Source organism: Pleurodeles waltl, chromosome 1_1 (assembly GCF_031143425.1).
Source record: "Pleurodeles waltl isolate 20211129_DDA chromosome 1_1, aPleWal1.hap1.20221129, whole genome shotgun sequence".
Classification (NCBI taxonomy): domain Eukaryota; kingdom Metazoa; phylum Chordata; class Amphibia; order Caudata; family Salamandridae; genus Pleurodeles; species Pleurodeles waltl.
In genome coordinates this window covers 178,573,741-178,598,672 of record NC_090436.1, presented here as the reverse complement: position 1 = coordinate 178,598,672, position 24,932 = coordinate 178,573,741, and the positions used below count along the sequence as shown (strand labels likewise).

Below are 24,932 nucleotides of genomic sequence, written 5' to 3'. Positions count from 1 at the left end.
AATACAGAGCCATTGTATGTTTAGAAAGGCTCTTAAAATGCATCTATTTTATTGAATGTATTCATATATTTTCTGGTGTTTAGTCATTTCAGACTTAGGGCACTTTATCATTAAGAAATCATCTCGTATCTTGCATGTATCTGTTTGATGCATTTAGTGAGTGTCCTCAATCACTAAACACAGGGGTGGTACCAATTTTAGAAGTCCCCAGAGGAGAAGATATTCTTCATATGGAGCCCTGTGAAGGTCCACCGTCAACACCCCACACCAAACATGACCTTTTTGTTGCATAAATATGATAGGGAGTCAGGCTAGGTTGTCCCCATCTTGAGAACCTCCACAAGCATGTTCTTGCCAAGTTTTTTTTTCTTCTCCAGTTTGTGTTGTTATCTAGCCATTGCACCAAGGGCTGGAGTTGTGGTGCCACGTAGTAAAAAAAATGGATCAGGAAGGTTGAGGCTTCCATTCCTCTAAGGGAGCTTGAGCATGTCAAATTTGACGCAACACCATCTGCCAGCCTAGACCACATCCCCCTACAGTTTATCCAACTGTGCAAATGTGGAAGAGGGGGGCACATCACGTTCTGCAACATGTAGAGGTGTGGTGGGAGGAAAACCATCTTCACTACTGTGATCTGCCCTATCATGGACAGCAGGAGTCTCTTCCGAAACTCAGACTGTGCCAGCCCACCGCCCCATCTTACCCACGTTAAATATGTAGTAACATTGATTCTTAAGTGGATTTGACAATGTGTGTGCTGCAGGCTTCAGAACAGATCTAAAATCATAGATGTTGTATTATAACATATACTTTTAAGAGGCATCATTTGCCTTGAAGTGACCTCTTTGGAGGACATTGCCAATCAGCCACATTTGCTATATTTTCTTGACTTTGAAGGATACTTGCATTCTAGAACACCATGCATGCTAGAACACCATTTGTTGCAAAGTGTTTTCAAGGCAACTACCTTTTTTGCCTTTGCTTTCAGCCTCGTGGGTGTAGCTGCATCATCTCATATGATACCTGCTCAACATGGGTGCTAATGAGAACTATTATATTTTAATTTAAAGCTGCACAGTGTATGAGCAGAATAAATAACAGGTGTTAATGCTGCCATCTTATTGGCACAGACGTAGTCAATCTATGGAGCAATGGAAGATGCACTAGGAATGAGACCTAAGACTTGCCGGTCACAAATCCCAAAATCAGGTAGTTAACCTACTGAGCTCAATATTCTGAGATGTGTACATATGTCGGACTTAAAATAAGCATATGTTTTATTGTCCCAATGAGCAGACTGAAAATGTACCTTTTGTCAGTCAGACAGGAGGGTTTTTCTGAAGAAGAAATTCAAAAATGTAATGAATGCATTGTCATTTACCTGAATAAATTTCTGGAGAATTGGCAAAAAGGGCCACTGTCTTATAATAACTTAGCAAAAACTGGCTCTTCAGTGCCTTGTACTTAGATCTGTAGATGCTGCTGTTTAGTTGCCAAATAACGTATTGCCCTCTGAAAAGATCTTTGTTAGTTACCTATAAACATTCTCACATCCACTAAAACATGTTTCTTCCTATCCTGCCAGGTTTGATCAGTATGTTTAAAATGTACAATTTATCAATCTATTTTCTTGTACTGGGTCCAATAATAGCTGCGCCCCTCAGTTAGACGTGCGACCCCCGCCTCCAATGGTTGACCTCTTTGCCCGCCCCCTCCATCTCACCCCACACCCAAGTCGGGTCTAGCTGCCCCTCTGCAACGCAGTATACTGTAAAGTAGGGTACGAGCCAGCCAGTAGGATAGTTTTTTGATAACCACCTTAAACTAGGAATTCAAGGATTCAGTTAACATTTAGTTGTGTGGGATAATAGTATTTCATCCCACTGGACCACAAAAGGGGGGTTTCCGTTGCCCCCTCATCCGCCTCAGAGCAAGACTCCCTGCCTCACATTTACTAGCCAGCAAAAGGTCATTTACCGAGCTCACAGCGGTCATTAAATCTATTATTAATTTCCATAGATCATATTGTGCGCTTTCCCGTTCAATGTTGAGTATTCATGAGACTAGTGATTCAATTTGGTTCAACTGAAGCCAATGAAAACTACAACTCCCAGAAAACACTGAAATGCAAGACTCACGTCGTGCCCTAACATGAAACGGTTTTATAATCTTAGTTGCGCAGATTATGGTGTAAAATCTAATACTATAATAAATATTCCTGGACGAAAAATGGATAAAATGCGGTGAACAAAACAAAAGCCATGAGCCTTTAAAAAATTATTTCAGCCGACATCTGATTTGATATTCAGGCTAAGATTGGGACAGTAACGCAAGAAAATTGAAAATGTATCAAGCCCCACTCGTCAACCCTGGCGTTTTTCTGCCCATTAAATCGTGTGCAGGTTCCCCCGGGGAACACCGCCCTGTTCCGAGGCATCTCTCACCTCGGCATCACTGCACAGCACTGGGGAAAGCCGTAGAAAATGGCAGTGTGCGGCCCGGCGGCGAACAAAGACGAGGCTTCCGGGTTTACCTTGTCAGAGAGTCCTCGCCGCGGGAGCGCACGGCTAGCGAGCGCATCCCCGCCCCCGGGGGCACTGCGGGGCCGACCAGCAGCTCGGCGACCGAGGGGATGGAAGAAAGCGCCCCCCCTGCGGCGGGTCACGGGGGGAGAGGCCGCCCGAACCGCTAAGAAGGCTTTTAGATGTTCTGTCTGAGGACTGCACAGACGTGTGGGAGGAGAGGCAGCCAGGGAGGGAAAAAAACACATTTGTAGAAACGTGTCTCGTGTACTAGATGCGCTAGGGAAAAACACGAGTTTATTTTAAGCACCACAACCATGTCATGGTACTTCCGGCAGGTAAGAGAATGGGAAGTATAGAAGGGACGAACTATACTCAACAGAAAGTCACCGCACACCTACCAGGTAAAGTAGTGGCGTAACAAAGACCCCGACCCCCCCCCCCCCCCCCCCCCCGCGGGGTGGGGATCTACACAGTGCACGGAGCACGGGCGGCAGGCCTCTGACTGGGTCCAGGTGGGAGGAAGGCCCCGCCAGGTACGTTGCAGGGACCCCCCCTCAACTTTCGTTATGCCACTGAGATCAAGCGGTACTAACTGGACACACCTTGTGTTCTTTCCAGGCTGTCAGGCCAGCTGAGAACAATGGCTTCCAAAACAGCGCTGCAAACTCTGCTGGAGCGCCCACTGACACATCTCGTATTCATACAGCTCCGGCAAGCCTCCTACTCCAGTCACTTGTGGAAGCTATATATTTAAATTCCACAAACAGAGCAGAGTCACAGCTGACAACTTGCATGATGCTACAATCTCCCAAGAACCTCGCATTGTTCGGATGGTGAGCGGGGCACCCTCACAGTGTGACGTGGCTGGGCACCGACTGACCCAATGATCTGGCTAGTCCATGAAAAGTTGGACAGCCTCCTCGAAGTCTCTGATGGTGCTGTTGAGAGTGGTTTGAGTCCGTACTGCAATCTGTAAAGTATTAAACCAGCAATCGAACAGTAAAAAAGTGAACACAATACAAGAAAAATCCCCCAAACAAATTAGACCATAAAGAATTAAAAATAAATTATATTTTACTGAATAAAATTACACCAAAGACAAAAATCCAAAGAGTAGGAATAGAAGTATTAGTTTTTAAAGTTTTAGGTGAAACTAGCATGAAAAAGTACAAAGCTATTTATGGTAATCTGATCGCACTGGACCAGGTGGAAGTCACAAGTTCAGGCCGACCGCGATGGCGCGTGGGTCAGATACAGAGACCAGGTTTGTCCCACTGAACAGTTGCTTCTCAAGTCTGTATGAAGCTCTACTATGCACATTGGCCGGGGCTGTGAGGAAGTCACTGGTGTGAGGAGCAGTTTGGGAAAAAGAGCCAGTCGTCACCGGAGCTTCGTGTAGGCAGTCTTTGCCGGCTGTCAGTGCGAAGTGCAGTCTTGCAGGAACCTTGCAGTTAAGTTCATCTCTGGTGGTCACTGTCGGCGCAACGTGCAGGTCTCGCTAGAGATTCATGTTCGGTCGTCATGGATGGGTCTGTTCAGTGTGAGGAGTTCACAATGGGTCGCAAGAAGCCTATACTTCTGTATTTTTCACCTGAAGTTCAAGAGTACATTCTGATGCCAGCCAAGGGCCAATGGTAAATTGGCGAGCAAGATTTGGTGTCCCCTACTGCGATTTTTGATCATCTGGCAAAATTTCTCCTACTTGGGCGGTTGCGGTGAGAAAGCTGCCTCAAGTAGAAAATGTACTTGAGTCAGCAAAATCAACTTAAAAAGCAGCACCCTGTGGCGTGCTGTGTGGTGCCATTCGCACTGATTGTGGTAGGTGGAACAAGGTCCTGCCACTAAAAATCAGTGCTAGCAACGCAATGTGCCTAATTCCGCCCGTTCACAGAACTCTGCGGAATCGTGTTGATTTTTCATGTAACTACACGGAATTCCATGGAGTGAAACTCTGAGTTCCGCCCACCTCTAGAAGGAATATACACAATACCTCTGGAGAGCCATGCATGCTCACATGATCCTGGACACACACTGGCAGAAAGGCACATTTGGTTTAGGCAGAAAAAAAAACCCACATTTGTAGGAAAGTTTCGAAAAGTCAAATTTTTATAACAGTAACTTAAAATACAACTTTACCATTAAAGATGATTTTAAATTACAATTCATTTGAGTGGAATAGCATTCTCTAAGTGGCCCCAAACTAAAGTTATCACTTATTACGTTTTATAAGGTAACTACGTGCAAGTCTATGAGAGAAATAGCCTTACAACAGTGGAAAACGACTTTAGGAGTTTTTCACTACCCAGACAAGTAAAACTTAAGCACAGGTATAGGCAAATTTTACCATCTTTACAAGGGAGAGCACAAGCACTTTACCACTGGTCAGCAGGTAAAAAATGCATAGAGTTTTAAAAGAAACAGTTTCAGCAAAGCAAGTCAAAAATATGGGGTGACCCTGCAGAGTGTGTCCGGTCCAACAGAGTGCCTAACACAAAAGAACAATATAGTGCTTGAAAAGCAAGCAGTGAAAGCAGAGATGCAAGCCAATCAGAGACAGTAAAGAGGCAATGGTTCTTGGTATGGACAAACACAAGATTGACCGGCTGAGACATGAATAAGAAGCAGGCAAATGACAGGAAAGCCAAGCCCCTCTATGTTCTTGGGAAACCACAATATGCATGCACTGTCTAGTAGACTCAACCTAAATATTGAACCAACCAGCAAAAAGATAACCTCTTAGAGTCACTTTTCAGCAGAAAAAAACAGGCAATTGTGCAATGATATACCATTTTATGGTTGTGGTGTTTTTTTGTTGTTACTTTTTAGTACTGTATTTTTTTTCTGGCTAATACACACTGCTTCCAAGTTTCCACGTCTCTGACTTCCAGCCAGCCGTGAGAGGCATTCTGAAGCTGGTAGTTCCACCTTCCGGTTTGTATGCAGAGGTTCCAAGGTCCAAGCATGCTAAGCACTGAGGGCTAATAAACAAGGACCCTGCTAGACTTAGTGCCCCGATTAGGTAGGTGATGGTGTCCCGCTTGGCAGCTATGAATATTTTATTGTTGGAAGTTAAAGCTAGCTGCAGTTTTCGATGACTGAGTGGATGTATGAATGAATGAATGAATTAAGTTAATGGTAATGAAGGACCACTCCCTGCCCTGAATCACCTGAGGCTCTTCCCAGTAGAAGGATTACGAGTAAGGGACTAATGCAGTAAGATCTGCTTTTGGCTTTTCGGGCGGCTACGTTGGTAGCTTTACTTGTTTATGAGAAATGGATAGAAAGGTAAAGAGATGCTAGTGAGTTTGAATGCAGAGGGACAGAGGTTACATCAGCAAACATGTCAAAGAACATCCCATAATGAAGAATAAAAGAGGACTTGGATGCTGAATGTCTGCCAATCCCTTGGATTGGAGAAGGCTCCAGCATGCTTCGGGTACGAGTGGGGCGTCACTCCATCAGCCTCTCGTGTAAAAGGTCTTCATTACTACAATCCATCGGCATTGCTGCGGTCCACGGAGGGTAGTTAATTATGAGGCACTGTAGAGTTGGCTCCTAGAACATTCTGTACACTTGTGCACGTCTGATCCAGAGTAATGCCCCACTGTACGTTAGAAATGTGTAACACGCAGACAGAGGGCCCTAGTGGATTAGGCTAGCAATAAAAGACACCATGTTAAAGTTACAGCGTCTAGGGAGCGAGCGGCCAAAAATAGCTACAGCTCAGGGGGGAGGGGGCAGAGGAGGCACGTCCATGACAACAGGAAGGTTTAAGAAAGGAGCAATCTGCATCTCGCTATCTTTACACATGTTATTACCATTCACCGGGAGAATACATCAAGAATGTGTAGTGACAACCCATGTGCCGAGGTAGGACTTGCAGGGCTGCCAGAGCACATGCCATGCAAGACAGCAAACCCCTGGTAGAGGATGCCCAACCCGCCAGGGAGAGCAAAAAGGCCCAACAAATGCATCCGGGATGCAAATCTGTCTCAGTGAGACTCTTGGTTTTTAAGCCCATACTGCACATTTTTGGGTCTCACCTAGTTTTTAGTTGCCTTTGCGGAAAGACTACTTATGGACCATTTCAAAAACGTAGTGAACTTCAAGCCAGATCATTGCTTATCACTGGTTAGCTTCTTCTTTGATATCTCTCCTTCCTCTTGTGTTTGTCCCTCTCTTGTAGCAGATTCTCTACCACCCTTTTGATTAAATGGCTTGTATCCTCCGCCTGTCCACCAGTTTTTCGGCACTTCATCACATGGGGTACGTTTGCTTGCTCTCTCCCTTGTGCGCTACTTCCTCAAATACCCGACACTGCGCTCTCGCTGTTATTCCCCACTTCTCCCAGCCTGCTTCTAAGAGCTCAGCAACGACTACAGAGCTAAGACTGAAGACCAAATAGCTGGAGCCTTTGTGACAGTTCTGCGCTCTGAGGAAAGTAAGTCAGTCCTTAGCGACAGTTTCCCTTTGAGTTCACACATTTCCTTGATTTATCCTAAGTGAAAACTATTTGAAAAATAAAACATGTTATTAAAAAGCGTGAAAATATTGAATTCAACGAATTGTTCAGATATACATTAAGATGTGCGTTTGCTTTTCGTCCGGTATTTTGAAACGAACTTTAACAGATCTTTATAAACTAGCATTGGCAAAGACAATAGTTAGGCACGCACACTGTAAAGGCAGCACTTACTGGATCTGCCAGTGCTTGCTATTTCTGTATGTAGAGCACTCAAACTGCGGACGATCAGTACAGTTCTATTTATTTGCCTGGCATTCCAATAACTGGAGATGTATAAATATGTTGCAGTTACTTCAGTCACTCCCTTCACGGTGGTCTCTACTGCAGCCTTCAGTGAATGAAGCATCTGCCTCTGGGACAGGAATAACCACTTGGACCTTCAAACACGAAGACCCATATAAATGGTTGACTATATGATGTCAGCCAGTGTGAGGAAGGCCATCAAACTGCAGATTTTAAAGCCAAGGGCAGCAAAGATTCAGGACCATATGTCACCTCTCTCTCTGACTTTTGTCATCATAATATATACCAATCAAGGAAGCATTCAAGCAGTAGCCGATGCCTATAAATGCATCAATATGTATTTAATCATGAATATATTTGGAAAGCAGTAATCCGGCTACAGAGTATCACACAGCAGTTTAAAACAAGGACTGGCAAAGCCAATCCCTCTTGTTTTTAAAATTTGCCAATGCAGACCCACTGCTCTTGCCAGCTGTTTTTTTGGTCAAATCTGCTCGGTATTTGCAAAAAAGAGGGCTTGGTGGATTCGGATACGCACAGAGAGACTGTACTAGTGTTTCACTCATGGAGAAAATATTTATTCTGTGGCCTGTTAAAAGCAAAACACAATCTACTGATCAATCCTATCATCCTCTTTGAGGTCTCCAGCTAATCTGCGTTTCCAGTAAAGCAAGGACTATCGTCTGTTTTCTCTTTTTATATCCCTTGCTTATTTCGATTCCATGTTGTCCTCTCTGTTTCCCTCCTGTCCTGCCTACGTCCTCTTTTCATGTGTCCCTCCCCTGTTTCTTAACCCTTTTCCCCATTTCCTCTTCCAGGGTATGGCACGAGACTGAAGCGAGACAGGCCATGCAAGACCAAGAAACCATATAAATTCTGCCCACTGCACCACAGAAAGAAAAACTAGTTAATGCTGAACAGTATCGACAAAAATGGTGTAATGATGCATGCATAAGTAAGACATCGCTGTGACACCACAGGACGCCATATACACACATACAGTAATATTGGAGCAGTAAATCTCAGCTAATAATATGCAGGAAAGCACATGAAGAAGAAAGGAACAGCTTTGTTGCAAGTTGTAGCTTCTGGGCCCACCAAAAAGCATAAGTGTAAGGGAATGGGGGGGGGGGGGCACAGTGAGGGAGCAATGGGAAAAAGGGGTTGTAATAGTGAAAAAATAAGGGGGCCATGGGAGGAGACACTGACTAGCAACAGAGGAAAAACAGATCGGGGAAACTTGAGAGCGAGATTCAGAATTAAATGGAGAGAGCATGAAATAAAATACACTTCCCAAGGGGTGCTAAAAAACAAACAAAATGGTAGTTTGATGCAAACCTTGGAAGGACGCAAGTAATCCAATAAGAATATAGTAAATAAGTACTCCGTGGGCAAGACAAACAATAAGGAGGGAATTAAATATGAAGCATGGAAATGAGATAGACAAAAAAGCCATTCAATCAAGAGAAAGGGACTGACCAAAAACATACTATATGTATATAATTTAATGCAGTGGTTCTCAACCTTTTGACTTCTATGGACCCCCACTATCATTACTGAGACCCGTGGACCCCCACTAAATCATTATTGGAGTCCGGGGACCCGCACAGAGTCACTACTGGAAGCCGGGGAACAGGCCTAAACATTGCCGATGACTTGAACCCCAAAACAATACACAAAAAAATATAGAAAGAGCATTCAAACACAAATAACACATTTTATCTAATTTGCAAACAAATGTGAATAAAAAAAAACAACTGTAAATTTTAATAGGAAGGTTGGACCGTTTCTAAATTCAATTGAAGCCACACATCATCCAGACTATATTCTGTTAGATGCACCTGCACTCCTCCCACAAATCAATCTGAGAATACTAATGTAATTTTTAGCCTCCAATTTCAAATTCCTGGACATTTACAGTCCATTTTAAAATTTAAAAATTTTCATTTGGCCACTTTATTTACACTTTATTAATCTGTTCATATTAGTTCATTTTTTAAGCAGTCACACGCTCCCTGAGGATGCACCGTGGACCCCCAGGTGTCCCCGGACCACAGGCTGGGAACCACTGCTTTAATGTATCAGAAACAATAGTTCTTTGATAATACAGCTAAAGCTCTCTGTGCGCAAGGTTTGAAAAGAGCTATGTTAAAGAGCAATGCTCATCTTTAACCAGGGTAACATTAGCAAACAGGATTACACAGTGAGAGAGTCCTGGATTACAACATAAGGTTAAGAAATAAAGAGCCTGAGGTCGTTCCACTGGCAGGGTATTTCTAATTACTGGAATAAAGGTGGAAAAGATTAATTTAGGTTTTAATGTTTTTCACTTTGGGGATAACAAACCACACACAAGTTTTATTTTATTTTATTGCTGAGCCAAGAGATAGAGTGAACGGCAGGTTCTAGGGGGCCCATGGGGTTTTCAGATACACCAGTTCCAGTAGTGCCTTCATCAGTGCAGAACAGGATAAACAGCTGTCAGAATGAATAAACCTTGGCAGGTAACATGGTTTCTGTGCATAGTTTATCTTCCTAAGGGAATCTTAGGGACAGTTTGAACGAGCTTAGGCATGGAAACCCGGTTTGGGAGATGAAAAATATGGTTATTTGGTAGAATTGTGTTTGACTTGCAATGATGTGTTTCAAGATACATGCAACTCTGCTGAGTTTTGCTAGAGACAGAAAGAGGACTTCTATTTTTTCACTATGAGAAAACAATCTTTGATGGGGAAATACTGTTAAGCATGAAAAGATGGACCACAGAATCATTAATTCCTACTCTGCAACGGGAAACCTGTGCATCGGCACACGTGAGGATAAAGTGACTGCTGAAGATGTTAACATTCTGCATCTGCCTGCTGGACAGTCCTATATAAGAATTACTTCATAGATGTCCGAGAGTAGGTAAGGCAGCAAGTGACCTGTCCACTAGGAAAATAATATGCAGCTTGAGGTTATAAATGAATATTGCAAGGAAAAATGCATGTTAAAAGCCAACCAAATGTTCGGAAACGGACAGTCTGGGAAACGCCAAGGGAGGAGTGGACCGATAGATCTTCTGCCAGAGATGTTTTTGTGACAGGTGGATCAGTGGAGTAGGTCAGATGCATTATCTGTGATTAGGGGAACATGAAGGTAATCAAACATTTTTAGTAATTTCAGAGAGTGAGTGCTCAAGGGACTAAAGGGATGAGAGAATGGAGAACTATTGCAGGCCACTCGAGATTCTTTTAATGTAGGAGTTCGCTACCGTGCAGAGTGTGAGTAGATGGAGGTAGTCAGCTCTTGGACTTTCAGATGACATAGAAGATGAGCATCTAGTACAGTATAGAGGCAGCATGGTCAGAAGGCTGTTTTCTCAGTGCATACCCTATGGTTCTGATGTCCAGGTACGATCCCAAGTAACAAGTTAACAGCACGTCTAGCCTTTAATGACATATTTTATGGGCAGATCAAGCAAGAAAGGTTGGAATTACTAATTTAAGTAAAGAGTTGTAATTTTCCTTCTGTTAAATTACGCTGTAAAACAGAGGGTGTTGATTTAGACTAAACACCACTACTAACCTCAGGTAACCCAATCTAGGGATAGGGAAGCCGGACCTAGAAATAATACTTCCCCACCTTGATCATGTCAATACCCCCCCACGGTTCACAAGGTGCCTCATGAAACACAATGAAACCTCACTAGCACACAAGTCGCTCATGAGCAGCCATCAACCACTTGAGCACGGCAGTCCAGTGTCTATGGTACTTACTGGCGGTGACATTGCCGAGAACCATGAAATGTCACAGGAACAGCTAGCTCAAACACAGATGAGCATCATCCCCACATCACAAGAGATGGGCCTGCTAATATGCGCAGAGGTCACGGGATGGGACCGCATCATGTCAAAGGCTAAGCAACAAGCGCGTCACATGAGCGGTTGCACAGATGCATAGGCAGTCATGTGCACAAGAGCAGCAGCCGTAGCATAAGCGGCCAGGATATAGTCAGCAATCTTGGCATTTTTGAACTACAGTACTGGTAGACCGATTAGCTCTAGTATAACTGGGCATCACCACAAGCACACAAAGGAGCAGCCCTGCCATGCTGAGACACTGAGCAGAACACTGACTATCAGCAGCAGCATGGCATATTCTGTATATCTGAACAATACCAGGGGTACAATGAGCAGGACTTGGCGCTCAGCAGCACTACTGCCGGTTTCAGAAGCCTGAACACTTAGCAGCTCTCTACTGCTACCGACAGCACAATGTGATATGTGTAATCATCGACATTAATACAGCATTCAGGATAGTTGACCAAGAGCCTCGCGTGCTACTGCTGCCCCTGACATGCTAGGAGCAATGCTTATGGTATTTAATTTCAGCGAACAGTCATTTTCGCTGGCGTTTCACTGAGACTTCGACAGTAGATTTAATCTCTTGAAGCGTTATTTCCAAGGAGTGCACAGTACTGGCACCGGGTTTGCGCAGATCCCTTTTCCACTGGGACACATGATCACACCTGACAGCCCAGTGCCTCTACCTGCCACGCCATCTTCCGACGGTAAAGTGTTACTGCTGAGCCGCAGGTACAATGAAGGAGGCTGCGCCTAGAGGGTCCTGTATTCCACGAACTACCCATCAAACCTGCCTCCACAATCTATAGACGGTTTAGCCAAAATCTGGTGTAAAGATGTTATTTAAGTGCATAGAGAGGTCCCATTCCCAGAGGTTTGTGCCGAGGGGACAGGGATGAAATCGGCTCCCAGCACACCCTTGCGCACCCCGTGACGCCCTCCTTGAAACGGCTCGGGGTTATCCCTATGCTGAAGCAGTGCCTGATGGAACAGATTTAAAATGTTGCCCATGGTCCCTTCCCCAAGTCATGTGTGGCGTGGAAGCAAGGCTTCTCTTAGCACTGGCCTTATGGGTTGTTTCACTTTATGGAGTTTTACGGGGCAGACTAACAGATTATTTTAGGATTGCTGCGATTGATTGAGGATGTAATGCACTTGTAAACTATGATATATTCAACTGATTGGGACTACTGGAATGTATACACTTGTACTCACTTGCCACGGAATGGTAGGTACGTATGACAAATCTTTAAAGTGGCTTAATCTGTTGGTGCAGAGAGTAGGTTTGGGGTGCCACAAAATATGAAGCTCAGCTCTGCAATAAGCAAATCAAGAATTGCAGGGCTAAGGAATTCTGAAAGCCACCTGCTAGAAGTACTAGACGGTAGCCGGGCTACGGGTGCCGGGAAGCACTCGTTCAGCGGAAAATGCCTCCAAGCTAGAGAAACATTCGATATGGATGCCAGAATACTGAGCAGCATTAAATGCCAAGAACGTCAGTACAAGCAGACGCTATAGTTTTATGCACAACGTGTGCAGTGCACACCAAGGTGGCATTAACCATACCTAGCCACCTATGATGTATTTTATAAGGTCCATACTACTCTCACCACAAACGCGTGATCAGGTTGTACCCAGAATGCACTTCTGTCACAGTAGATGCTGGGTGAGAAAGTGACCCAAACAAATGCTTACACTAAGACAGGAGATCGCGAGCAGTGGGGGCAGCAGCGCGGGGGCCTGCAGCTCAGCCAGTGTGACTGCGAGGCACTAGAATGCTGCTGTGCGCATGGTTTGAGAGTGTCAGTTGGAATGCGTGGGCTGAGTAGCAAGGATGCTGCTCCTGGTGGGGCCTTTCTGCTACCTTCATAACATCGTCTACCTCTAACCCGAGACTCCGACCTTGTGACTAAATCTTATTAAGTTTCACCTACACTACCGTTCACCTCTGCATCATTTATCACAGAAGGCGTTTCAATAGGGACGCACTGTCCGGAGGGTAGGTGGCGCTGCAGCTGGCAACTCAGCAGGCTCCGTCAGGTCTCCTAAGGCAGACACAGCTTCTCCTGTAGGACCACTGGGGATATTTCTTGGTATAGGAGGAGCCTCCTTTATTGTACCTTGTCTGCAAAGCCTCCAAACACTGGCCCATTAACGTTTCAAAGAGGTTCCTCCTCTTGAACCCACCCTCCTTCTGCTCAGAATTGACAATTATGTGTCAGACTAATGGAGCACTTTTGCAAACTCCTTCATAGTGGTCTTATTTCCCCTACTTTCACCTCTTGTAGGCCCTAGCCAATCTTTTTTGTGGTCCTCCCCAGTGCATTATTGGACATCTGGGTGTTTATCTACATAACATATTGCCCAAGCACCTTGTGGTCAGCAAGCTTGTAGTCCAGCAGAAGTTGATGCAACTTTAAAACAATTACTTAAAATGTGCTCCTTCAAGATGAAACTGTATAGTACACCATAAATATTTACTTTGCTGCCCTTCAACCACCCAGCCCTCTAGAAACCCTCCCATTATTAGGGCGACGGTTAGGGAGTGTTACTTAACTTCCTGAGACACTTTTTAGTGGTAAGTCCCAGCTTCTTCAGAAGACCTACCTTCATGCTAAAGTATAATTTAATTTCTTTCTTATATAGGTTCAGGGCTGGATCCAACCCCTTTTAATAGGTAACCTCTTACAAATAAGTGTACCTGAATGTTTTTTTTTTATCCTTTTCATGCACTTATCATACAGTTTCAAAATATTAAACCATTTATGTGTCATCAGTGTCCACAAAGTAAGGCAAACATAAATGGAAAAACTCCCCGAAGTTAACTAGAAGCAACTCTTTCAGCTTCTCATTAAGACGAGTAGCTAACCAGTATTAATAAAGATACCTATTAGGGTTGTGATCCAAAAACAGTGAAATTGTTCAGAGGAGCAGACGGCCGAGCACAGCGTCTTATGAAAGGCAGGCTGACCAGTGTGATTAGAGAGCTGAAGAATCACAAGGAGAATGAGAAGGGGGAGATCCCGGTCAAGGCTATGCCAGTTAATCCAAAAAAGAAAAACGCAACAAGTTAGCAGATGTTAATAATAGAAAGCTGCAGAGATGTAGGGGCTAAGAAGGATGAAATAAATGCAATTCAGGTGTGTTGTGGCAATTCTGTTAGACACATAAGAGATGATTAACTTTCATGAATTAGTCAACAGAGTTCTGATTGAAGGGAATAATTAGGTTGCATTTGTAAAGAGATCAAGTTTGAGGTGGTTAAACCCGACATTCCAAGGTTTTGGGGATGGGAAGCAGAGTTCAGGGGATAGCGAATTGGTGCATCTGGGTCTGCCGTAGGTCTTTCTAGTACAGTTATGATGGACATTGTGAAGCAACAGGGACATGCATCAGAATCAAGTTAGAGATCTGATAGGTGAACTCTTTCACTCAAGTGAGTAGCCACAGGCAGTGTATGAAGGGCTGGCTGACTGGAATGAGCTTCTCCAGAGGCAGGGATAGCATTGAAGAAGCTGAACGGGCAGTAGAGAGCGGAAGGATAGAATGAAATCAAGGTAAAGTAGAAACGCCTGGTGTATCTTGGATGGGAAATACGAGAACACATTAAAAATGCATTCTACATACATTCTACAGACCTTCACACAGATATGTCAACAGAACTGACACTTTAAAGCTTTGAGACTCTTGAAAGATCATTATGATGCCAGCATGAACTAACACACTGACAGCATGGCTGCATAAAACACGAGGTATATAAACGGCATCTCTGTATAAATAGTGTGCTAGTCAAAAGCGTTATTCAGAAATAATTAGGTCACTAAACATGACAGCAAAACTTTCTAATTAAGCAAGCGTACAAGCACTAAAGATTTGTTTTCCAACCCACAGAGATTATTCTTGAAATTCTACATTTTTATTTCTAATTCAAGGTTTCATTATGCCACAAAAATCAACAGCAACCTCAAAACAGCCTAAAGAAAGCAGTTTAAGTAAATCCTACTCTTCATATTAACGGAATACTGAAGTGCATTTGGAGCACACTTGAATGGCCACTTCTCTTGATGTGAGCAAATTCAACATAAATGGTAGGTTAAAGGAATCTAACAAGAAAATAAGCATTGGCACCTATTGGCTTTGTATGGTCGTCTTTGGAACATATTGCCTTTGCCAATGGCCTTTATCCATGCATTAGAGCATACCCGGTGCTGCGCAGCATGGCCAAAGAAAATCAACAAGAAGGCGCTATGATACAGCATTTGGGTCATTTTGTAGGTGCATGGAAAACACACATACACATCTACAAAATGGTTGAATTATTATTATTATTATTTTTTTTTAATTCACAGATTTGGAGCTGTAAATAAAAAAGACTATAGTGCAAGAACATTTTTTTCTAATTTTTTGGATCACGGGATCAACACAAAGGACACAGGTGGGGCAGGCATCACAAAGGATGTCTGAAGAAAACATGGAAGGCACGGATCACAAGAAGCAACATGGAATACATAGGTGGGGGGGCAACATGTAGGATGGGACGGGACAACACGAAGGGTGATGCATAAGGGAAGTAAAAGGCGAGAAAGAAAGCGAAATGGAGTGGGCAAGTTAGAAGAACATGGGCTCGAAAGCAACATAGGGTATAGATGTACACGAGGAAAAGAGCAACATAGAGGAGGCAGGAGAAAAGCACATGGGTGACAAGGTGCAACACTGTGCAGGCAGGGAGATAAGTACAGAAGGGAGACAGCTTAAAAAAACAAAAACACAAGATGTCTCATGGAGTGCTCAAGTGAAAAGAAGAAAGTAATGCTTGAAAACCAAGCAGTGCAAGGACACAAGTAATGCGTCCATACACAGTGAGGGGAATGAAACAAGAAGAGGAAAGAGGAAGGAAAGCTCACACAAGCCAACAAAAGAAAAGCAGGAAAATGCCTACTGTAATCTGGCAAAAGAGTTTTTGCCAACTGGGCAGCTTGCATGGCCTGGTAAGCGAGACTTAATAAAAACGTAATTTGTTCTACCACAAAGAAACAGTAAATTGTTAAACCAACATCATCTTTGAAAAGCTATTAAATCTCGTGGTGTTGACACTCACATTGACTGGCAACCATCTTCATTGAGCGGCAACCATCTTCATACCTAACTAAATAATGCCAGCGAAGGGCACCTAATAATGCAATGAAGCAGTCGTGAATTAAAAACACAACCACATTTACTGTTGCAAGCCTATGCTGCGAAAAGTCCTCGTTGATTCTCCTGCCTGTGCCTGCTGCTAACAAAGTGTCTACCTCCCTGAGAAGAATGGTAATTAACTATGTGGACTGAGGATGCTGCAAAAAAAAAAAAAAAAAAAAAAAGAAGAAGAAGATTAAAATCACAACACAATACTTGATGCAAGGTCCATCAATTTCGGGATTCCTTTTAGTCAGTCCAGTATCCCCGGGGACAACAGATAAAGATTTACTGGCCTTGTGCTGAAAAAAAGCAGGAAAGATGGCTATTAGTGAAATGCTCTCTCCTAGCATCTGTTGTGGTCTTTACAAGACAAATTAACCCACCAGGTGAGCTCAGCAAGCCACCAGGGAGAAAGAAAGAGGGAAAGTGCGTGCGCAAGAGAGGGACAGATATGCCCTTCTCTCTCTGTAATCCGTTTAGCTGAAGGCCAAACAGTAATGCCATTTGCAGGTGGTATGTTTTTTCGGCAAAATGTCATGGTAGGACGAGATTGTGCAAAGGTCATATGCAGCACAGCTAGATACGGACACATCACATTCCCTCAATTCCCAAATTGATCATGCCACATACAAATATTTGGACGTAATCTATTTTCTAAAACATCAAAAGCATCGTGAAAGAAAAAGTCTGCAAAATATCTCTAGAACAACCAGAGAAATTACTAAAAGAGATGCTGCATTAACTTTAATACACTAAATACATATGAGTAATTTATCATATGTATTTTTGGTTTCATATATAGCACAAACTGAACCTTAGACAGGTAACATAGTGCATTAGATAGAAATGGTGGTAAGGAAATATGAACTATAGGTATCAGAAAAGCAACGGCTTAGAGTAAACAACTATCCCAGTTCGTCCACAGATGCATAATTACAAACTTTGGTGGGTTACTCCAACTGATCCAAAAGGTAGTAGCAGTTAAAACTGTATGGATAGGTCTGAGGGAGGATTTCATGCCTTCAGCTACTAATCTCCGAAGTAATACTTGACAAAGCCGATGACATATTCACAATTCATTTAAAGGCCATGAAGTGCGGAGTGGTTCTGATGAGTGGTGGGGGTGCTTCCGCAGGCTGTTTAAATTGTTTAAATGTTTTTCCACTCTTGAAGAAAGGGGCTTGAAGAAGTAGATTGTACGGCTGTGTAAGGAGCGACATTCTTCATACATGGTATATTTTTCAACTAGACTAAGTTGGCTGCCGAAATTAAATGCTTGTGCACTACCAAGGCCAATTTAAAATGGTCTCTGGCTTCTACGGGTAATTAGTTCAAGGTGATTAGAACTGGTGTGGTGTGCTCAAACCTGTCTCGCAAGGAGTGCTGTATTCAGAGGGACAAGGTGTACTTCGGTATGCCTATCTGAAGAGTTTCTGCAGCCATTTTGGGACCGTACCAGGGATTGTACCACCGTTTCAAATTTGGTGTTGGGCTCTGATAGCTAGCAAAATTATGTGACTTAATAGATTTCGGTTTTCGTCCACCTTAAAGCCCAGAGATTTACAACACGTGTATGGCCTGCAGTCAAAAACACCTAGACCAGGACTGTATGTGAATACTTAACTGAGGTGGGGTACATGAGGAGGAGCTATGTTTTAGAAGGGCATGATTATAAGAGATGAAGGGACATCTAACACTTGGGGTCTACATGTACAATGTTAATGATCCGAGAACGCCAACACACACCAAACTTTCTTCATGCTTTATGAAATGTATACTTACCTTCGGAAACAAATTATCTGGTAGAGACGTATTTTAGTTGCAGATTCCTTACTTTAGAATTTGGTGTCAGACTGGATCCGGAGAATTTTCTCTGAGCAGTACCCCTACCCACCGTCAGGTGGTGTTGGTTGACTCCGCGTCCGTCGTTGGTGTTGTGATCGCCCTGATGGCATCGCAGTAGGTGCCACCCAGCATGTTGACGTCAACATGGCCCTGAAAGCGTGTCCCTGTCCCTAGAAAACAGTTTGCAGAGTGCGGAGGTTGGGTGGGTTGATAAGGAATCTGCTACTAGAATATGTCTCTACCAGATAATTTGTTACCAAAGGTAAGTAACTTGTTCATCTGATAGAGACTTAGTTGCAGATTCCTTACCTTAGAATAGATACCCAATCAATACCATCCCCGGAGGTGGCTCTGCGAACCAAGATTATACTAAGATGTGCTGAAGGATGGAACATGGAAAATAGCCATCCCTGCGGACTTGACTGTCCAAGCAGTAGTGTTGAGTGAACGTGTGCAAGGATGACCAGATGTCCAGGACTAAAACTCTGTGTGGTAATGCAGTGGTTGCAGCATTTGCTCTGGTACAGTGAGGATGCAAACCCTCAGGGGGTTGCTTATGAACCAAGCATAGCACATTTTGATGCAGAGAACAACCCATCTAGAGATGGTCCTTTTCTGCACCATCCCTCCTTTCTACGCACCACATTACCAACAAAGAGTTTATCATCCACCCGGAAGTCTGAGGTACGACTGAGGTAGAACGCCAATGCTCTTTTTGGATCCAGACAGTGGAGTTGCGCCTCTTCACGAGAAGGATGTGGGGGAGCATAAAAAGTAGACAAAGTGATGGACTGGCTTACATGTAAGGGCGTGAATACTTTAGGGAGAAAAGAGGCCCTGGTGCAAATCACCACTTTCTCAGGATGGGCAGAGATAAAGGGTGGCTTCAAAGAAAGAGCTTGCAGCTCACTCACTCTACGAGCAAAGATGATGGCTTCAAGACAGGCTGTCTATAAAGTGACAAGTCGGAGAGGACAATTATCAAGCAGCTCAGAGGGAGCACACATGAGGAAAGTGAGTAACATATTCAAATCCCACTGGGGCATTATGAACAGGGTAGGCGGAAACTTGTGGGTAAGACCCCTGAGGAACCTCCCAACAAGGGGAGATTTAAGCAAGGAGGGTTGATCTGGTTAGTTTGCGAAAAGCTGATATGGCAGACAGATAACCTTGAAGTGCGCCCAAAGCAGAGCCCTGCTAGGCAAGAGAGAGTACAAACAAAAGAACCTCAGACAGAGGTGCAGAAGGGGGAATCAAGACTTGTTGGTACACCATGCCACAAATGTGTTTCAATGACAGGGGTGCACCATTTTGGTGGAGGGACGCCTGGCTGCCAAGATAAAATTACAGACTTCAGGCGGAAGGTCGAAAGCTATCAACTGCCACCGATCAATTGGCATGTAAGCAGGTGGAGAATGGACAATTTCAGGTGTACAACCGTCCCCTGTTGCTGCTACAGAAAATCCTCCTGAAGAGGCAGTCTGAGTGGAGGATCGATGGCCATGCTTAGAAGCTCAGGATACCATACTCTTCGTGCACAGTCTGAAGCCACATGGATTACGTGGACCCAGTCGTTCTTGATTTTCTTGAGAACTCTGGGCGTAAGTGGTATTGGCGGAGAGGTGTATAGGAGGCTTAAGTTCCACTTGAGACAAAAAGCGCCGCTGAATGAGTACCGCCTTGTAAAATCCAGTGCACAAAACAGCTGATACTGTGCATTCTCCGCAGAGGTGAACAGATCTAACCAAGGCTCTCCCATTTGCTGAAACAGACCTTGTACCACCTCCAGATGGAGACGCCATTCATGATCGACCAGGCACTGACGGCTGAATTTGTCCACTCTGACGATCAGGGAGCCTGCCAGATGTTGAAACACCAGGGATGCGCCCTGACGTTCCAGCCATGACCAGAGGCACAGAGCCTTCTGACAAAGGGTCCACGACCCCATACTTCCCTACTTGTAGGGAGTCAGGAGTGTCTTTGGTACGTTTTATAGTGAACCCCAGCAAATACAGGAGGTCTGCCGTAGGCTGGAGGTGAGAGACAACAGCCTAGGATGAGCCCGCCTTCAAAAGCCAGTCATCGAGGTACAGAAAGACTGAAACCCCTAGTCTGCGCAGATGAGCTGCAACCACCATCACCACTTTTGTGAACACCTGCCATAGATCCCAGTGGAGGCCTGAGCTGTTGCTGATAGGAGAGATGCAGCCAAGTTCACGATTCGTAGTGGACTGGACACAACCGACTCACTAGGCAGATTGGTTTTGTTGGTGGCGGCCCTAGAGGCGCCACACTTGATTGAGGACGTCTGGTCCAGCAATCCCATATGGACATGCTCTTCGATGGCACCTGTCTCTTCGGAGACATAGCTCGAGTGCCTTAAGGAGTCCCGAGCTACGGCCTCGCAGCTGCTCCTCACCCCCTCAGTCCACTTCCATTTCTGTGCATGCTGCCCAGCCTCTGCGTGGTTGCGGATGTGTTCGTAAATCAGGGAGCCAGCGGTCAGCCCGGTCCACATCCCAGACCCCTCCCCCCTTCTCCTGCAGCATCCAAAACCTTCCTAGTCCTTTGCTCCATCACCTACCAGTTGAAGGGTTTGCCATCACCTGCCCCAATGGGAATTCATCACGACAGACAGGTGGGTTTTGCAAATCATCCAAAGACCTGGAGAGTGGTCGCAGGAAGAAAGAGGAGGAGAAGACGTGGAGTTGGACTCGTCAGACGTTGGACGACTGCCAATTGGATGAAAAGGAAGTCCTTAGTTGATGTCGTTTTCTTTACTTTTCTGCTGTCTGCTGGGAAAAGTAGTTTGAACGTTTGCTTACTTGTTTAATGCTGCTGTTTGGAATAAAGTGAAGAAAGAAAAGCCTAATCCTCGCCTCCGTGTCCATAACAGAATTGAATCTTTCCGTTATGATAGCTAGGAAGTTTTTCACTCTCAGGCGTGGGGTGTTGGGTCCGAAATTAAGGGTCATTAGGCGCAGGCCTATGGCAGCAGGCAACTGTCCTGTTGACAGGAGCCCCTGTGCGGGGTTTAGACCACATCCCCAGCAGGACATCAGTGAGGACTTTATTAAAGGACAAAAGGTGTTCAGACGTTGAAGCCCCTGGCTGAACACCTCAGTCAGGAGGTTAGCCCTGACAGCCACGGAAGCCAGCTTGAGGCCCAGTTCCTAAGCCCAGTCCATTTCAGGATCTTCCAGCTGGAATTATAAAGGGTCCAGCAATCCCTCCATACTCTCCCCATACCCATAGGCATAAGGGTCAGGATCCAATCTGGGGAGCACAGTCCCAGTGGAAGACTGAATCGGCATTTAGTGATGTTCCAGCTTCAGATCAGAGTCGGGAATAAGTATGGGATCAAAGATCGTGGGCCCGACCAACATTGGAAGCGTTGGTGTCTTTACCGGTGCTGGGGAAGGTTGCGATGGCATGACCGGCACGGATCTGGTAAATGATCCTGGGGTACCCTCTGGAGCAGAGGTCGAAGCTACAGAACCCGAGGGGGGCCCCCCTCCGACATTACTGGGCCCAAAGGCGTCACAGTCGGGTCAGTCTACCGAAAAATGAGGCACACAGTCTCGTAAAGCTCTCTCAGTTGGGCAGGGGTGGCTCCGGCTCCCAGAAACTCAGGGAGGCGCGGAGCTGACCCAGAAGCAGGGTCTGAGGACGGAGGCCTAGAGCGTGAACGCTCCTCCTGCATTGCCTATTCCGATCGACTGGGTGAAGTCGAAGGCATTTGTTCTTCTTTGACGTCTTCTACTTGTGACCCAAATGTCCCGACGATTTGGGTCACAAGGACGAGTGGTGATGGCTCCGCGGGCAGTCTCATAACCTTTCTCTTAAACGAGACCTGGAGCGACACGGAGTCGAGCACCGGCCTGCCATGAGCTTTAGGGACCGCTCCAACAAAGCCTTCGGGTTCATGGCCTGGCACTCAGACCACGACTATGGGTCATGGTCGCGTTCCAGGCACCACAAGCGCACGAGGTGCATATCAGTAAAATACATCATGTGGTGACAGGAATCACACGGCTTGAATCTGGTCTTGCGGGAAGACATCTCGGCGCAGCAAGTAGGTCAATAACTTCGATAAAAGGTCAAAAGGTCAGTAAAAAAATAACTGAGGGTAGTTCTTCTCCGAATCTGCGCTTAGGCCGGTGAGGAAATAAAAGAACTGACATCAGTGCGCTGAGATGGCGCCTATATATGACCACATTATCACGACGATCACAACATCAATGACGGACACAGAGCTGACCAACGCCTTCTGATGGCGTACAGGGGTACTGCTTGCAGAAAAATGTCCAGATCCAGTCTGACTCTTGAGGGAAATTCTAAGGTAAGGAATCTGCAACTAGAAGTTTCTATCAGATAATGGGTGTTAATTACTGCTTATCTCAATGGCTGGTTTTATCTACTTCATAAGAAGCCAAAAGTGACTTAGCCATGCAAGGACTCATATCAAACTTTGCAGTCTACATGCAGGTTTTCAATATCTTGCAAGGATTAGGACTTCATTAAATAGCTGTAATCCACTCATCTTAGCAAGATTTGGACATGTGCCCCAGAACCTACAAGTAATGAACTGCAGCAGACATGCTGAACCTTTGAGCTCTTATATGAGGATTTAAACACAGGTCACTGTCCCACATAGAACATTAGACAGTGTTAAACCTGACTGCCTTTGGTGTAGTCTATTACCAAACATTTTGCCTTCTCCCCTAATGTTTTATGAATTTAGTTTCTGTTAGCATTAGGACCATGTGTGCACTTTACCACTGCTAACAAATGCTAACTTAATATACTCTTTAAAAGTAAATTTGGCATTTTTGTGTCTTAATCATTTGGTGCCTGCAGCCTGTCTCATGTTTGAATGGTCAGCAGTTGGCCTTTGTGTATTCCTCCCAGACAGTGAGACAAATGATGACTAGATGTTGGCAGAATGAGCCATCCTGCCAGGATGGGCAGGGCAGTTTCCTGCCTCAAATAATTTCAAAGGGCTGGCTCCAGCCCTTTCACAAATGAACTTGACACCAGGTGTCACACTAAATTACTTGGAGCCTGGGCAGGGGAAGAAAGGGAATTTTTTCAGAACTAGATGTGAGGGTAGCCCATAAGTCTCCCCCGACTTCAAAAGCTGGCACCAGTATAAATATTGGACCCTCAGACCAACTCTTCAGTACACTTTGAATGACAGCACTGTACTTCAGAGGACTATCATGCTGCTGGAAGCCTGCTTTGTATCTTGGAGGATTGCCCTGCTGCTTGAAGCTTGTCTTGCCTGCTCTGAGGACTGCCTTGCTGCTTGATCCCAGGACTACCAGAGTGACTCCAAGGAGTAGTTTGCTACCCTCCTTCTGTGTGAGCTACAGAGTCATAACAAGCTCCAGAATCCTCACTCTGTGCACCTTGGCTCTGCCTGGAGTCCTGACCCCTCTGCAGGTGGCGCCCAAACTGTTTTGGACCCTTGGAATTTGTGCTAAGGGTGTTCCCCAGATGAAACCTGAAACCTGGGACGTAGAAAACTTTTCACTAAAAAGCGGCCTAAGAACTGACAGCGGACCAGGACCCACCTGCTAACCGATCCACCCAAGGTGCCTTGCCAGTTGACCTGACTTTCCTGTAGCTCCCACTACGTTTTCTCCACAGCAGCAAATCATGTTCCACAGGATCGCTCAGAAAGAAAATTTGGCCTCATGGAGCACTTATTGGCTACAGAATGCAGGTTCCTTAGACTGTTTAAGTGCTCTTGTTCCCTTGAAGAAAGGGGCTTCAAGAAGTAGATTGTACGGCTGTTTAAGATCTGTGTGGAGAACCTTAAAAAAAGTAGCAAAGTCTGAACACAGAACTCTGTACCTCAACCTCATCCAGCGGCTTCTCGGTGGCTACGCTTCCTCTTCAGATCCTTCCGGCTGCCTTGCCATGCCCTGCTGAACTTCACCTTCCCAGGAACTTGTCTTCAAAATGTCTTCAAAGTCCAAAGGCAAGCCAAGACCAGGCCCACTCCACCTCCAGTAGCCGAACTGCACTTCTTTTCATTCAGCATTAACTTTAGATTTTGCCCCAGACTCACACAAAAAGATAACCATGTGTAATTATATGTGAGTTTTGACCACTGACTCTACGTTGCACTTAGCCTAGCAGTACACCGTCACATTAGTGACCACCAGATTCATTTTGTCTATTGACTTTCTTTTAGCATTAGCCACTGCCACTTTAAAAGCTGCAAGTAGTTTTCCACATTGTACAATATGCACATGTTTTTATTTTTTGTGTTCTTTCCCACCAAGGGCCTAGGCTGATAAGAACGTACTCAGACGGCAGGGAATGGTCTTGTTTTGAATTGGCACCTTGGGATTGTGGCCAAGTCCCGATGTGTTATTTACAAAACTGGCCTAAAGGAATCAGCATTTTTTGAATAAATAAACTTCTGCAGTGCGAGGGATGTTCTAGACTTTTCCTCTCTTGTTTGTTCAAAGTATAAGAGGCAGAGACTAGATGAACTGGAAACAGAGAGTGTTTGCAGATCTTAGGCATTTCCAGGATGCTGGAGTGAGAATAATTGATCTCGCTCTCCTCAATAGATTCTTGGATCTGGTGATAAGATGCTGAATAGGAGGGAGATGAAGCAGTGATGGGGATCCATATTTTTTCATTCATTATTCGCTTTGCATTATAATATAGATACATATATTTTCTGTGTATATTGCAGTGGAGAATCATTTGTACATGTTTTCATTTCATTGCTGTGACCATTTTTAAACGTGT

The 24,932-nt window shown here is 44.8% G+C and overlaps 1 protein-coding gene across 12 annotated transcripts in view; it reads right to left on the bottom strand.

Moving 5' to 3' along the window:
- Positions 1 to 24,932, bottom strand: part of NEDD4L (NEDD4 like E3 ubiquitin protein ligase) — a 945,521-nt gene that overhangs the window by 414,062 nt on the left and 506,527 nt on the right. Inside the window, exon 1 of one of the 12 annotated variants that reach the window (XM_069220159.1) lies at positions 2,534 to 2,729. The exons of 8 other annotated variants lie outside the window; for them this stretch is intronic. The gene's annotated coding sequence lies outside the window, so the exon portion shown is untranslated. Of the gene's footprint in view, positions 1 to 2,444; positions 2,730 to 24,932 lie in introns of those variants that run through there. 3 more of the 12 variants (XM_069220169.1, XM_069220179.1, XM_069220187.1) reach the window with 3 other exon arrangements.